Source organism: Carcharodon carcharias, chromosome 7, assembly GCF_017639515.1.
Source record: "Carcharodon carcharias isolate sCarCar2 chromosome 7, sCarCar2.pri, whole genome shotgun sequence".
Classification (NCBI taxonomy): Eukaryota; Metazoa; Chordata; class Chondrichthyes; order Lamniformes; family Lamnidae; genus Carcharodon; species Carcharodon carcharias.
In genome coordinates, this window is record NC_054473.1 from 150,798,047 (window position 1) to 150,810,309 (window position 12,263).

Genomic DNA, 12,263 nt, shown 5'->3' on the forward strand with positions numbered 1-12,263 from the left:
TAATAGAGGTAGACCTTCATTGTGAATCGCAGAATTAGGCAAATGCCTGCCAATTAACACCATGGAGGTGATGACAAAATCTCTGGAACAGCTGTTTCCTAGTTTCCATACCAGATGTGTATAAGTCCCATATCTATAAGTTGCATCCCCAGAGCAATGAAGAAAGACTATCTTGTTTCCTAGCAAATCCAATACTTTGCATAGTGCGGCTATTAAAGATGTGCTCTAGGAAGAGATGCTCGCACAAAACTATTTATTTTCTGCTTGGTTAATAACCTGTCAGTATTGGTTAAATAGTGGGCCATAATTTGCTGTGGCAGAGTGTCTAACCACGTCTGCTGTTAGTTAGATTTGCCCTTGCAAGTTTATGTTTTAAATTTTTTTTTTTAACGTGGCAAGTTGCTGAAAATGTGAGTTGGTAGCCTCATGGTGAGGAAAACAGGGTGAAAAATAATGTGACTCCTTAGTCAATCAAATTGAATGATGATGAAATTAACAGCATAAGGACTGAAAAGGAAGTAGAAATTAGAGCGGGTGAATTCAATGCCAAATCAGGTGCAAAAAGAGAAATAAAGAGAAGGAAGATTAAGAAGGGAGAGATTAGATTTAGAGCAAGAGAAAAAAAGAGGGACATCATAGAAACGTGTGGGAGCACTACAAAGTTCCCTGCAATTCAGATGCACTGATTGGAAACTTGAGTGTAACATCTGGAAAAAACAATGAGTAAGGTTATGTTCACTAGTACTGAAGTCCTGTATTTTCATGGTTGGGGAGATTTTGGCCAGATGCTCAATGATCTTCAGCAGCATTGGGAATCTCATCAATCCATTTGAAAGAAGGGGTGAAAAGGCTTCGCTGGGGCACAAAATGCATCACATCTTCACTGATATGATTTTCTATCATCAATGTTTTAAGCAGAATAGAGGTACTTTTGTAACTCTCTGGTAATTATAGGTCAGCATTATGGGCTGGACATTACTCTGCAATTCCACCCAAAATAGGATAAGGATTTGAGACAAACTCAGTTGGGCAGAAGCTGAGTTCTGCTGTCACTATGCCCCAAAGAGGGGAATCCAGCCTATATCAGTGCGTAAGCAGGTGGAGAGCATGTTAGGTGAATGTTCATGCTCTTGGAAGCACAGAGCTGTTTGTAATCTTCTTATTTAGCAGTATAAAACAAATAAGCTTAGGAATTCATTTTGGATTCTTATTTTACATTTTCAGATTAGCAAGATGAAGGTAAAGCACAGATTTGATTTTTTTTAAAAAAGGAGTGTAAGTGCAATCATTCTGCCTGGTTGTGCAGAACTTGGGAATCAGTGCTTCGATCACAATGTGATAGAGTAGTCTGAAAGTCCACATGACAAATACATTGGAACAGAATTTGCTGTAGTAGGGCATCTAATGGTGTTTGTTGTTAGTTACATTTACCCCTATGCCCGTTAGCTCAAAAAACTTTTGCCTACAAAGTTCCTGGAAATGCAAGCTGATAGCAGTCCTGAGTGAACAGGGCAAGCAACTCTGGGGGGAATTTAATTTTGGTGGCAGGGATCTTGCCTGCCTTTTGGAGAACCTATGGGTGCCCCGCTTCACCTCCATTGGGGAAGGCCCACTAGAATCCAGTACCCATCAGGCACTTAACTGGCTAACATCGGGCTTTCCCTAGGACTTAGAACCCAAGAGGCAGAATTTTTGAAAACAGAGGCTGGCTGCTCTCCATTACCAATCAGCGCCACCGGGAATAGTAGCTGCTACTGGTAATGCATCCATCAGAGGCCCAGAATTGCTGAGGGACCCAGGCCACGTGTCAGTGAGGGCAGATGGGAGCCACTGTGAAGATGTGACTGGCTGGGGGGAAGGGGGCTGGAAGAAAGAGTGGGAGAGTGTGGGTCCCTCAATCAGGCACTGAGTGCCATTGAACAAGAAAATCTCCTGTGCCCCACCCCCCATCTACCCTCAGAAGTCCACTGTTGAATTTGACTTTTGAGTTTTCTGCATCCGATTCAATACCCCTCTGCCTCTAAACTTCCCACGGGGATGGGGTGGGGGGGGGGGGGGGGGGGGGGGGGGGGGGGGGGGGGGGGGGGGAGCTGCCATTAAATTCCACCTCGTGTATCTCCTTAACAAATGATGTTCGGAGGTTCGCAGATAAACAGAGGAAGGAGGATGATATAAGTGAGTGAATTCAATGTGTAATCAGGTACAGAAAGAAAAACGGAGAGAGAAAGGAAGGTTGGCATAAGAGAGAGAGCGAGAAAAGAGACAGAAGGGAAAAGTAAGAAAAAATGTAAAATTTTAAAATTTGGAATTTAAAAAATCTCCAACAACAATCCTCTACCTGAAGAAATGAAACTCCACTGTTTAAAACTGCTCACCTTTTAGGCCATGGAGGTTAATGGGCAGTCATTAGCACTTATCATGTTGTTAATGATAATTATAATAATAATAATTATCACGAGAACGATCCCAGGAATGAAATGAGGAACGTTTGAGGACTCTGGGTCTATACTCGATGGAGTTTAGAAGGATGAGGGGGGATCTGATTGAAACTTACAGAATACTGAAAGGCCTGGATAGAGTGGACATGGGGAAGATGTTTCCATTAGTAGGAGAGACTAGGACCCGAAGGCACAGCCTCAGAGTAAAGGGAAGACCTTTTAGAACAGAGATGAGGAGAAACTTCTTTAGCCAGAGAGTGGTGAATCCATGGAATTCATTGCCACAGAAGGCTGTGGAGGCCAGGTCATTGAGTGTATTTAAGACCAAGATAAATAGGTTCTTGATGGGTAAGGGGATCAAAGTTACTGGGAGAAGGCGGGAGAATGGGGTTGAGAAACCTATCAGCCATGATTGAATGGCGGAGCAGACTCGATGGGCCGAATGGCCTAATTTCTGCTCCTATGTCTTATGGCCTTATGGTTAAAAGGAAAGTAGCATAACTAGAAGGCTAATGGGATGCTATCCTTTATTATGAGAACATAAGAACATAAGAAGTAGGAAAAGGAACAGGCCCCTCGAGCCTGCTTCACCATTCAATAAGATCATGGCTGATCTTCTTCTGTTTCGACTTCCACATTCCCATTTAACCTGATAACACTTGATTTCCTTGCCTAACAAGAATCTATCTACCTCTGCCTTAAAAATATTCAATGACCCCGCCTCCACCACCTTCTAAGACAGAGAATTCCAAATTCCACAACCCTCTGAGAGAAAAACTTTCTCTTGATCTCTGTCCTAAAAGGGTGACCCCTAATTTTAAAAGAGTGCCCCCTAGTTCTGGACTCACCCACAAGAGGAAACATCCTTTCAGCATCCACCTTGTCAAGGCCATTCAGGATCTTGTATACTTCAATCAAATCACCCCTCACTCTTCTAAACTCCAGTGGAAATAAGCCCAGTCTGTCCAACCTTTCCACATAAGACAACCCACTCATTCCAGTTATCAGTCTAATAAACCTCCTTTGAACCACCTCCAATGCATATACATCCCTCCTTAAATAAGGAGACCAAAACTGCACATAGGATTTGAGGTGCAGTCTCACCATTGCCCTGTATAACTGAAGCATAACATCCTTAATTTTATGTTCAATCCCTCTCATAATAAAGGATAGCATCCCATTAGCCTTCTTAATTACTTGCTGTACCTGCATACTAACTTTTTGTGTCTCATGTACTAGAATACCTAGGTCCCTCTGCACCTCAGAATTATGCAGTCGTTCTCCATTTAAGTAATACTCTGCTTTTTTGTTCCTCCTGCCAGATTGAACAACTTCACACTTGCCCACATTAAACTCCATTTTCCAGATCTTTGCCCACTCACTCAACTTATTTATATCCATCTGCAACCTCCTCATGCCCTTTTCACAACATTCTTTCCTACCTATCTTTGTGTCATCTGCAAATTTAGCTACCATATCTTCACTCCCCTCATCCAAGTCATTGATATAAATCGTGAGGCCTTATTACAGACCCCTGTGGGACTCCACTCATCACATCCTGCCAGCAGAAAAAGACCCATTTATGCATACTCTCTGCTTTCTGTCAGCCAGCCAATCTTCTATCCATGTTAATATGTTACCCACTACACCATGCGCTTTTATTTTCCGTGATAATCTTTGATGTGGCATCTTATCAAATGCCTTCTAGAAACCCAAGTTCAGCACGTCTACAAGCTCCCCTTTATCCACTCTGCATATTACTCCTTCAAAAAACTCCAGTAAATTGGTTGAATATGATTTTCCTTTCACAAAGCCATGCTGACTCTTCCCTATTGCTTTGAGCCCTTCTAAGTGCCCAGTTATAGCCTCCTTAATGATAGATTCTAATAACTTTCCCACAGCAGATGTCAAGATAACTGGCCTATAGTTTCCTGTTTTCTGCTCCCCTCCCTTCTTGAATTGAGGGGTTATATTTGCTACTTTCCAATCTGATGGAACCTTTCCAGAATCTAGCGAGTTTTGGAAAATTAATACCAGTGCATCAACTACCTCATTAGCCACCTCTTTGTTGTAATGACAAGACTTAAGTTTTTGTGGTGAGTTTGATAGGTGATTAGCAAGTCTTAAAAACACAAGAGCAAAATGCTGTTTTTATGAAGCCAACAGCATTGCACCCCAGACAGGAACTTAAGGAAATTCAGATTTGCTTATCTGCTACTCGCTTGAGGTTGCTATACAATTTATTCATAAATAACAGAGATCTCAATTGGTCTAGCTGTTATTTTGACAGCAAGTTCTGGCCGTAAGTTGGAAAGCTTCCTTTAGTGGATAAATATATGAAAAAAGTGCATGTTTCACCTTACAGTTTAACAATGGTGGGTTGAAACCCCAGTCCAGGTCTTGAATACACAATCTAATCTGATTAGTGTAGTACAAGGGAAGTGCTACATTGTTAGTAGTGCTGTCCTTTGGTGAGCACATTAAAATAAGGTCTATTCTTGTGTTGCAGGTAGATGTGGATGATTTCATTGCCCAAAATGTATCTTTCAAACTAAACCAGTGAAAAAATTTTCAACTGATTATTATTTGAGTCTTTTCTATGTGCAAATGATTACCCTACTGCTATGTAACAACCTATTGCATTTGAAGCACCCCTGAAGAAATTAAACACCACCACCGGCTGGTGGAATTCCCTGGATTGTGACCAATCAAAATGAAGAAGGTTTACTTGGGAAGGTACTGATCAATCTGAGAGACTTCGCGGGAGCAGAGGTGGATAGATTCTTGATAAGCAAGGGGGTGATGAGTTATCGGGGGTAGGCGGGATGCAGATTTGAGGTTACTATCAGATCAGCCACGACCTTATTAAATGGCAGAGCAGGCTTGAGGGGCTGAATGGCCTACTCCTGCTTGTTGTTCGTATGTTTGTATGAGCATGCAGAGGTGAAGTTGAGGTGTTGCAGACAGTGTACAAATCTCCAAACACCTCATCATGCACTGGATTTATCAGCCATCTCAGAACCCATCAAATTAGAGTTGAAGCAAGTCATCCCTGATCCTGAAGGACTGCCTCAGAAGAAACCAGTGCATTTGAATTAGGTACCTGAATTGTGCATGTTAAATGTTTTGAGGGATGCTTAATGAGTGCAAGACCCAAAAGGAAAGGAAACCATGTGAATTGGAAGCACAACAGGATAGATTTTCAATTAGTTGCTCCCAGTTTATGAACATAAAATGTGAATATAAAAAAAGGGTGGGGACTCTTGCACTGTGACTTCAGTGTTCCAGAACATGCCTGTCCTTTTGGCAGCCGTTAGACAATAAGATCATAAGACATAGGAGCAGAAATTAGGCCATTCGGCCCATCGAATCTGCTCCACCAACCAATCATGGCTGATAAGTCTCTCAAACCCATTCTCCCGCCTTCTCCCCATAACCTTTGATCCCCTTACCAATCAAGAACCTATCAATCTTGGTCTTAAATACACTCAAAGTATACAGTTGCATGTAAATGAAGCTGCAATTCTGTTTCAATAAGAACCTTCTCTAGTGCCTCAATTCATGCAGAAGTAACTCAATGGCTCTACATGGAAAACCATAAATTTTCTGGTTTTCTAAACTGCATGTGGATAAGTTTAGGTAGCTTGCAAACCAGTAAACTGTAATATCTGCTCCGTGAGATTGCTGCAACTCCTTCAATTCTGTGTCATTTTCTGTCCAGCAAAGTGTCAGTTCCCAAAGACATTGGGAGCTCTGCCACATTCTGATGATTATGTTGATTTTGGAAATGTGCACAGAGTCAATGTACTAAAGTTTGGGCACGTATTTATTTGCCTTGAACTACCCAACCTCCAGTCAAGCACATTCCTGAATTTGAAAATCTACATAGTTAGCATCTCATTATAAATAGAAAGACAGTATCAAAATGTTGCTGCTATAACATAGGAGAGAATTTTCCTGTCGGCGAGCAGGCCCCGCCCCTGCTCGCCGATGCGTAAAGTGACATACGGTGATGTTGGGCGGATGTCCCGACATCACCGCATGTCATTTAGGTTTTCAGTTCAGCGGGCACCCAGCTGAGTCAGCTGCACGCCCGCCGAACTGTCAAAGGACTATTATTGTCTGTTAAAAACTAATTGATATAATTAAATGAGCAGCCCGTCCAACCTTAAGGTTGGTGGGCAGGCTTAGAGCCCAGGCAGCCTTCACATTTTTCATGGAACCTCCTCCACGGGCGGGATGAGGTTTCACGAAGTATTTAAAAATTCAATAAAAAATATTTTAAAGATTCATTGACATGTCCCAGCTCATGTGACACTGTTACATGAGGGGACATGCTTTAAAAGTTTTAAATTACTTTATTCAGATGTTTAAAATTTAAGCAAATCTCCCTGAGGCACAGAGATGCTTCAGGGAGATTTCTGCGATCCTTCGCATGCGTGAGTGTGAAAGGCAGCAGGCACAGACTCAGGGAAACCACCCCCCACCGCTCCGCACCCCCGCCCCCCCCCCCCGCCCGCACAGGGAATGCTCAGCGCTTCTGGGCAAGCATCACGCTGGGTGGGCCTTAATTGGTCTGCCCATGTAAAATAGTGCCACGGACCTGATCGGGGGGAGGCGCCGATTGGGTTCGCATCACTTCCGCCTGCCCCTGCACAACCCCCTCCCGATGGTGGGAAAATTCAGCCCATAGTTTATTTCATATTTCACATACAGCACATAATGAGGCCATTCAGCTCATCATGCCGGTGGTGGCTTTGTATTAGATCTATCATTTAAGCCCACTCTCTGCTCTGTCCTCATAGGTCTGTTTATATTTTCCCTTCAAGTATTTATCTAATTTGTTTTTGAAAGCTACTGTTGACTCTGCTTCAGCCAGTGCAATCCAGATAATAATTCACTGCATAAAAACATTTTTCCTCATGTCACCTCTGGTTGTTAAATCTGTCTCACCTTTAAGCTGTATTCTCTGGTTACCCACTCTTCTACCACTGAAACAATTTCTTCATTTACTCTATCAAAACTCTTCTTGATTTTGAACACATCTCCTGGGTTGTCAACCCTTCAGGATTGGCCTGGAGTCCCCAGGAATTGAAGATCAATCTCCAGGACACTGCTGTGTGCTACTTTGGATAAAAATCATCAGGACATTAAAAAAAGTTTGTTTTTATGTCATTTTCTTTGAATATTTCTCTTTACCAGATATAAAAATATTGAAAATGTGGGAAAGAAGGCTGTTTGGCTGAGAGTCAATCATCATCCAATTGGGTGATAGTATTTTTGCCTTCCAATTGGTGTAGAGAGGCAGATGTGTCACAAGGATGGATGAGTTGGCCAACTAATAGCTGAAGTGTGGAGGCAAGTCATGTGTTGAAACATCCAGGAATATATTTAATCAAAGTTGGCAACCCTACCTCTAACAAATCTCCTCTTAGTCCATTGACCTAGCATTATTCAGTTCTTTAATTGAGTAACTAGCATGCTACTTTCAATGAGAAAGGGAGGATGGATTTTAAAGACGTGAGATGCTTAGGGTGCAAGCCATGTATCTGAAGTGTCCCAACAAGCTTGAGAAATGTCAGGATTTTCCAGTTTGTTCCTTACACATATGTGATTCCTTTCCTCTGATGAAGCGCACGACACACATGTAAAATGGAGGATGCTTAGTATGCCTGTTTATCATGAAAACGCTCCATAATTTACTAGCTTTGGGGGCATTTACTTCAAGTGGGATGGATTCTTTTCAAGGCTTTTCCTCTCCCAAATTAGAATGTTTCACCTGCGGGAAGTTTCATCTGGTAACCTGGTCCCAGTAACAGAGCTTGCAATCAATAGGAATTGAATTCAACAGATATTTACAACCATTGGATTGGAAACAAAGCTTCAGAATAGCAGCGCACCACTTTATTCCTGGAGGCACCTTTTTAGCGATAATTATTATTCAAAATGTGGACTAATGCAGAATATGTATATTGCAAAATACAGGGCACTATCATATTAAAAAGAGTAAATATGACACTAAATCAAAGCTAAACAAAGCTTTAAAAGCCTCGTTGCATTCTGAACATTGTATTTAAATATCACCTCACCGCCTGAGCAGAAGCATTCCACTCTATTAGTGACGACAGAAGCAGAAAGCATTAGGGGATTTTTTTAAACAAAATGAAGTGCAAGCTCCACAAAAGCTTTCAAGAAACACTAATTGGAAATACCTAGCTAATGCCAGCAAGTCAAACAGAGGAAACATTAAGTTATTATTTTTAATAATGTTTACAAGTATATACAGCCTTTTTCCACCTAGTGAAAAATGTTAGCCTTGGCAAAATGTGGCAGCGCAACTTTTCACTGGTGACGCTGCTCATCTTCTCTCTGATAGCAATCATTAGTTTTATTTTTTAACCCAGTCTTCAAATGAAGACAGATGGGCAGCAGAGTTTTAAATGCACAGTGTTTATGTACAGAAAAATGGCTGCAAGATTACAAAGTAGGGTGTTTAAAGGCCGTCCCGTTGCTATTAAAGAGTAGTCTTTAAATATAACCAGTACTGTTGCTCAAGGACAAGGCTGTGATAAAGCGAGCAGAAAAAAAATAACAGTAATTTGTACCACCAAAGCACGTGAGAAATTGAGTAGTCTAAAGTAGTGGATCAATATGTAATGAATATTTTTTTAATACAATTAAAATACCAAAATGATAGAATTCTTATTCATTTCTAAAATATTCACATTTTATGTTGTGAGAAAGTTTATTTTGTATCTTAATTTTACAAGGTTACAGCAGCTGAAGTTTCATCTGAATACTGTTCACACCTCGTTTAATTGTGAGAGCCTTGGCCAACAGTTAATTTATAATCTATTCTCTGACCTGTGGACACCTGAGCACCATTCACACTTCAGTCTCCCCTGTCAATCAGTTCTTTTCCCATTCTACTGTTTTTAACCTGTTGTGCAATCTCATTTCTGTAACCATCTCTCTTTCCTTCCTTTTTTGGTTTCTGTTCTTTATCTCCATAATCACTTTTGAAAGCACAGCACACTGATGTCATCAAATTTGCTAGAATATTGATAATTAGGGTCTGCACCACCATTTCTGCCCCAAATACAAATTTAGTTTTTCAGAGTGCAGCCTTAGTCTAGTTCATTTTAAACTATGGTCACATTGACAACATTGATGTCTGTAATCCAACTCCAGCCACTTAAGAGGTCGGAGGCTATGAAATCTGCGATTGCTCTCAGCTTCATCTATGAGTCTCTCTGATCACCTATGAAGGTAATTGCTGTTAAATATGAGCTGAGCCGAAGTTCAAACAAGCCTTCATTAGCTATCCTAATTGTTTCTTTTAGAGAATTTGACTGATTCCAATGCATATTCTATATGTTTGAATCCATCAAACCCCCACATCTGCAGGGTGCTTTGGAATCAGCAGTGACATTTTGAGAATTTTCAGTTCTGATGAAGGGTCATTCAACCTGAAATGTAACTCTGTTTGTCTCTACAAATGCTGCCTGACCTGCTGATTATTTTCCCAGCAGCTTTTTTTTGTTTTTAGTTCGCATTTCCAGCATCTGCAGTATTTTGCTTTTGTATCTTTTGAGAGTAACTGTTGCAAACTGAAAACACATTTGATCCCTTGAGGGTTAACACTGTTCATGTCCTGATGACAGAATGGTTAGGACACTTGTTTTCCAATTTTGTAAATATGTATTTCGAATTAAGTATCAAACCCCTGAATTCACTCTACATCTTGACAGTTTTTGCTGATATTCAAGTCTCTTTACAATTCTTTTCTTTAAAAGAAGCTATTCCTCACAAAAGGTACTTATTCCCATAGGGCAAACATGATGGACAAACAGGGCTCTAACTGGATCCTCTCAAGGAAGTCTATTTTGACCTTTGAGTTACCAAGCATTCTGGTGGTGAAGAAAGCTCCATAATTTTGAAGCTTTAGGCTCATTTAAATTTGGCAGGCAAGATGTGTGGTTCACGAATTAAGGCCTTGAAATCAGGCTGGGATGGCTGCTAGGGGTAAGCTGCAGGGGTGGGATCGTGGAGCATGGGGTTCCTGGTGGCAGCAGCTCACATTTTGAATATTGGCCCTGGAGGGCGCCAAATAATTCAACACCCATCTTTGGCTGGCCTCTTTGGTTCGATTGCCATTGGAACTGTTAGGAGCTGACATTCATAGACTGCCCAGTGCAGTCCTCCAAAATTACCAGTGTCCTGATTTCAATACTTAAATCTGCTGTGAACCCTTTTCAGGCAGCTGCCCATACCAGCAATTCGGAGGATCTCAGCAGGATGGAGAAAGCTACAGTAATTGCAGAAGTTGGATAGTGAGTTCTTCTGTGCTATTTTCAGGTCACTATAACAAGGTGGGAGGCCTCAGGGGTGCATACAACAACAATAGTGGCGGGATTAAAATAGGCCTCAGGCTCAGGAGCAGGAAATAAACAATTCAGATTACCATTCATATGGAGCTTTTATGCTCAGTGATGCTCATGCCAGCACTGCAGGCGCCTGCCATTTAATTATTGTACAACCAACTGCAATCCAAAGATATAACAGCTATAATCATTGCCCAGTCTCCAGCTGGAAACAGTACATATGGGGATGGTGAAGAGTACAGGTCAGTTGTGATAGCCCCATTTCCATGATCAAATACTGCATTAAGACTTGAGGTGCAATCTTTGTCTTTAAAATAGCCAGTTTTTCAGTAATAGTTGGGCAGGATGGGTAAAAAAGGCTGGGCCATGTTGTATTGCATCATCAGTCATTTATATAACGAGAAAATTTGCCTTGCCTGTGTAACCTCATGCATCTGGTTGTAGTAAACATTGGATAATCTTGTGGGTCAGGATGCAACTCAGTAATGAAACTTAACTGAATTTTGTTCCTTAACTTTGTACCCTCAGTAGAGGAGTAGAGAACACCTTGTTGAGAGGCTGCCATGGGAACAATACTACATTTAGTAAGGGTGAAACTAATACAAAAGAGATGTTCATTAACTATTTGCATTATTTACATGTAATTATAATATTAATGAGCCTTGTGGCATCAGAATTTTATTGAGCTGCATAAAGGTAAAAATAGGAAAAAACAAACAGATATAATTAAATTGGAATGTGTTGAATGGAAATTCAATGTAGCCACACATCGAGAAAGATATAAAACAGGCTGCCAGTTTGGTATCACCTATTCTGCATTGTCATGCAAAGTCAAGGAGTCAGATTTTCATCTCCCAATGGAGGCAGGAATGGAATCAAGAAATATGAAATCTTGAAGTTTTTCCATTGCATAAATTAATTTCCTCTCTTTTCCTGACCCTTGGCTTTTTCATGGGTTAGAAAGACCTTGGGCTGTGACCCCACACACGACTTGGTGTCACTCTTTTGAGCCCTATAGGACATTTGAATTTCAACACCCCCCCCACCCCCACCCACCCAGCCTCCGCCGCCCCCCCGCCCCCCCCCAACCATTGATTTTTGCTTGTGTGGGTTTTGGAAGCCCTAAAAAAAACATGCCTCATTGCAGAGCTTGTGACCACTGAGGGAAGGCTGCTGAGAAATCTGGAACATTCTGACAGGTAAGTGTTCATTGTTTTGACAATTTTAAATGGCACTATTAGATGCTGTATTGTAATGTAGATGTATTCTAACTACAGTGATTTGAGTACTTTTCCTATTTGGAAAAGTTATGTTATGCATTCAAAAATGAATAAAACACTGCACGGGATCTCTAGTGTAGCCACATGAAATAATTTAAATGCACAGAGCCCATTTAGATTGAAAAGAAACCTTTGCTTGGAGAGAAAAAAAAAATGGCTAA